Below are 4,984 nucleotides of genomic sequence, written 5' to 3'. Positions count from 1 at the left end.
GCAGGGTTTAGGGCTGTTGTGCATAGGGTCGCTATGAGTCGAAAACGACTCGACGGCACATAACAACAACAACAACATAATAAGGTCCATTGTGGAACAAACCATCAATTGCTCATACATAAGTTTAAACTAAAGGTTAAAAAAGGAAAAATAAATCCGCAAGAGCCAAAATACAACCTTAAGGTTATTGGACAGGATTTTCAAAACAATTTCAAGAATAGATTTAATGCATTGTACACTAATTACTGAAAATTGGGCAGATTATAAAATGATAAGATAGTAAAAAGTTATTTCAAAGATAAGAAATAAAGAAAACACCAAAATAGATGTCAGAAGTGCCTCTAAAACTTGCGTTAGAATGCAGAGAAACTAAATTGAAAGGAAGAAATAATTATGTAAGCAAGTTGAGCAGACTATTTAAAATACTAGCTCAAGAAAACAATGTAAAGTATTACAATGAAGTGTACAAAGATCTAGATTTTGAAAATCAAAAGGAATGCTGCATTTCTTAAGTTGAAAAATCTGAAGAAAAGATTCAGATCTCAACTTATAATAATTAACTATTTTTCACTATTAAAATTGCAAAATATTGTGTAGTGCTGTATTGATGTATATTTCACCAAAAGTAGATAGAATACAATGAGTCATTATACAAAAAAAGTCAACACTAAACCATTTCAGAAATTAGCATATAGTTAACAACCAGTGATACTAAAGAAAAATAGCTATTCTGAAATCACTGTCAAAAAATAATGCTCCAAGAATTAATGGAATATCAATTGATGTATTTCAGTAAACAAATACGTTTCTGGAAGTGTTCATTTATCTGTAACAAGAAATTTAGAAGACTTGTAAAAATAAATTAATGGAAATCCCAGATCTCTGTAAACTTTCATTAAAATTAATTAAAAAATCTGAATACAGTTGCCTGATCAACCAACTAAGATATTCATATTTGTTCCCACTTAAAAACATGTGATTGAACAGAATGTGCAGAATATGGAAATCATTGATCAATATCATTAAAATATGTAATTAAAATAATTCTTAAGATTATTTAAAAATGGTTGAAGCAAATATATCTATAAGAAACTGCCAGAAATTCCAAGTAAGTTCAGAGGTGGCTGTGGAATGATGGAAATAATTTCTGATGTCAGAGTATTTTTGGCTTAAAACACAGAACAGCAGAAAGAAGTTTACCTGTGTTTTATATTTCTATAAATACGTTTGAAGTTTCGAGGCTGATGTGTGAAGCAGTTGGATTCTGGAAGGTGGGCTATTTTGTGTTGGTTGAGGGTCAGGTGTGGGCTATTTGGCTGGTTTTTGTTTCATTCACAATTGTGTGTACGCTAACTGGATTTTCTGGATTTCGCTAACAATGAACTGTGAGCTGAAGCCACTTGTTTAAAGTTAACAGGACCTGGTGGAGGGCCTTGGAATTTAAAAGTTGGACCTGGTGTAAATTGTTTGGGACTAACATTCTTCTAAATGGTACAGCACTGGTGTCAATTTTCTGTACTGAGGTAACTTGAGGTTGCTGTGACACTGAACACTGTGCCACTGGTGTGTCAAATACCATAATGGCTCTCCATGGTGAACAGTGTTTGGTGTAGCTCCCAGATGAAGACAAGCTTGGAACAGGGGTGGCATCCACTAAACAATATGCCTCTGGAAACTTTATGAACTTAGAGAAACGAGGATAGTTATAGAACAGGGCTTAGGTCTTTTGTTCATAGTGTCCAGAGTGCTGTACCATAGAGTCAAAGATCATGAGACTTCTTTTACACTTTTGGCATGTTATTAGGAGGGTCTAGTCCTTCAAAGAGGTCAACCTATTTGGAAAGGTGGAGGGTCAGAGAGGAAAGGAAGACCCTCAATGCAATGATTTGACATAGTGACTACAACAATGGGCTTAAGCACAGCAGAGGTTGTGAGATAGAGTCATTATGAGTCACATTCAACTTGATGACACTTAATAACAACAACAAACGCATTTGACTTTGCAGATTATAATAAATTAAGAAAAACATTTAGAAGAATAGGAATTATAGGCCACTTAACTGTGATCACGTGGAAACTGTAGGTGAGCCCAGAAGTAGCCATTCACATAGAGCAAGAGGATACTGCATGCTTTACAATCAGGAAAGGTGTGTGTCAGAGTCGTAGTATTTAATCATAACTATCAGTCTTTATAGTTAGCAAATGATCTGTTAACCTGGACTATATGACAAATGTAACATGGTAATTGGTGGAAGACTCATCAACAGCCTATGTTGTGCAAGTGACACAAATTTCCTCAATGAGGACTTGAAGCATTTACCGAAGTTCAAAGACTACAGTCTTCAGTATGGAATGCACTTCAACATAAACAATGTGAAAATCTTTACAATTGGACTAACAGGCAGCTTCATGATAAAAGGAGAAAAGATAGAAGTTATCAAGGATGTCATTTTACTTGGATTCACAATCAACACTAACAGAAGCAGCAGTCAAGAAATCAAAAGTTGTGTTGCACTGGGAAAATCTGCTGTCAAGGACCTCTTTAAAGTATTAAAGAGCAAAGATACCAATATAAAGATGTAGGAGTACCTGGCCCAGGTTATGAGTCAGGTATTTTCCACTGCTTTACATTCTTGTGAAAAATCAATGAATATATGTTTTTTAATTGGTGTTTGGTAAGAGTATTAAATATACTATTGTCTCTCCAAAGAACAAACAAATCTGTCTCAGAAGTGTAACCAGAGTGCTGTACCATAGAGTCAAAGATCATGAGACTTCTTTTATACTTTTGGCATGTTATTAGGAGGGTCTAGTCCTTCAAAGAGGTCATCCTATTTGGAAAGGTGGAGGGTCAGAGAGGAAAGGAAGACCCTCAATGCAATGATTTGACATAGTGACTACAACAATGGGCTTAAGCACAGCAGAGATTGTGAGGATGTTGCAGGATCAGGCAGAGTTTCACTCTTGTATGTACCATTGCTATGAGGAGTCAACTCAACAGCAATTAACAACAGCAATAACTACTTTGAGAAGGCCGCTCTTCACCAGTCATATTTTGAATTGCAAGATAATGTTCCTCTGCTATTCATAAGATTTTTTACGGACCAATTATTTCAGAATTGGATTATCACTTCTCTCTCCTCATCTGCCTTAGTCTGAAAACTGCTGAAACCTATCCACCATGGATGACCCTGCTGGTATTTGAAGTAACAGTGGCATAGTTTCCATTTGAGCAACATACAACCCTCCATCATACAACAAACTAACGGAGAAGTGGTGGATCATGATGGTTCTGCTTCCTAACTATCAAAACAAGTATGTTGTTGCCGTTATTGTGATGACAGAAACATCTAGTCAATCATGACTCACAGCGATCATATAAACACAATATCAAATCCTACTCTATCCTGCACCATCCCTATAATCTCTGGTCCATTGTTGCAGTTACTATGTCACTGCATGTCATTGATGGTGTTCCTGTCTTTCATTCACCCTCTACTTTTTCAAATATGATGTCTTTCTCCAATGACTAGTACCTCCTGACAACATGTCCCAAATATGTGAGAGAAGGTGTCCACACCTTTGCCTCTAAGGAGCATTTTGGTTGCATTTCCTCTAAGACAGGTCTGTTTGGGTTTGGCAGTCCATGGCATATTTTCAATATTCTTTGTTGACAACACAAAGCAAAGGCATCAATTCTTCTTTGGTCTTTCTTTTTCTTTGTTTACCTTTCAGATGCAAATGAAGCATTTGAAAATACCATGGATTGGACCAGGTAGACCTTAGTCTTTAAACTGATATCCTTGGTTTTTAGCACTTTTTTTTACAGCATATTTTCCCAATTCAATGCATCTTTTGATTTCTTGACTGTGTTGATTGTGGATCCATGCAAAATCAAATCCTTGACAACTTCAGGTTTTTATTCCTCTATCATGACACAGTTTATTGGTTCAATGTGAGGATATTTGTTTTCTTGATGTTGAAGTGTAAGTGTAATCCATATTGAAAGGTATAGTCTTTGATCTTCTGCAACAAGGGCTTCAAGTCTTTCTCACTTTCTGCATGCAAGGCTGTGTCATGAGTATAAGGCAGATTATTGACAAGTCTTTCTCCAGTCCTGATGCCACATTCTACTTCATATAATCCTGTTTCTCCAATTATTGCTAAACATGCAAATTGAATAGTTATGGAGAAAAAAACACAACCTTGACAATCACCTTTCCTGATTTTAAATAATGCACTATTCCCATATTCAGTTCTAGGAACTGATCCTGGTCTATGTGCAGATATCTCGTTATCACAATTAAGTATTCTAGAATTTCCATTCTTATCAATGTTACTAATAATTTATTATGATCCACACAGTTGAATATTTTTGGCTAGTCAATGAAACACAAATTAATGCCTTTCTGATATTCTCTGCTTTAAGCCAAGATCCCTCTGACAGCACTGATATCACTCATTCCACGGTCTCTTCTGGATCCAGTTTGAATTCCTATAAATTCTCTGTTAATATATTTTATAGCCAATTTTTAAATAATATTCAGTAAAGTTTTACTTGCATGTGTTATTAATGATATTGTGTGTTAAGCTCCTCAATTTGCTGGATGGCTTTTTTGGGGGGGAGGAATAAGAACAAATATGGCTCTCTTCCAGCTTTTGAGCCAGAGAGCTGTCTTCCAAATATGGACTAGCAAGTATGTTCAGGGCTGCATCTGTTGGCTAAAACATCTCAATTAATATTCCATAAATTCCTGGGGACTATACACATGAAGCTTACTTTGAAGTTGCTAATAGAGATACCGTTTGACCCAGCAATTCCACTACTGGGAATATACCCTAAAGAGACCATAAATGACATCCAAGTAGATATGTGCATACCCATGTTTATCTCGGCTTTGTTTACAATAGCAAGGAGTTGGAAACAACCTAAATGCCCATCAACAAACGAATGGGTAGAGAAGCTGTAGTATATTCGCACAAT

The 4,984-nt window shown here is 35.9% G+C and overlaps 1 protein-coding gene and 1 pseudogene across 1 annotated transcript in view; both read left to right on the top strand.

Annotated features, from left to right (window-relative positions):
* Window positions 1–4,984, top strand: part of FAM155B (family with sequence similarity 155, member B) — a 165,854-nt gene that overhangs the window by 101,551 nt on the left and 59,319 nt on the right. The window lies entirely within an intron of this gene.
* Window positions 1–4,984, top strand: part of LOC102856791 — a 14,478-nt pseudogene that overhangs the window by 4,631 nt on the left and 4,863 nt on the right.

The sequence above is a fragment of the Elephantulus edwardii genome, unplaced genomic scaffold, assembly GCF_000299155.1.
Source record: "Elephantulus edwardii isolate Elephantulus edwardi_28Jun2011 unplaced genomic scaffold, EleEdw1.0 scaffold00178, whole genome shotgun sequence".
NCBI lineage: Eukaryota > Metazoa > Chordata > Mammalia > Macroscelidea > Macroscelididae > Elephantulus > Elephantulus edwardii.
The sequence above is the reverse complement of the archived record's forward strand: the minus strand, read 5'-3'. Positions and strand labels throughout refer to the sequence as shown.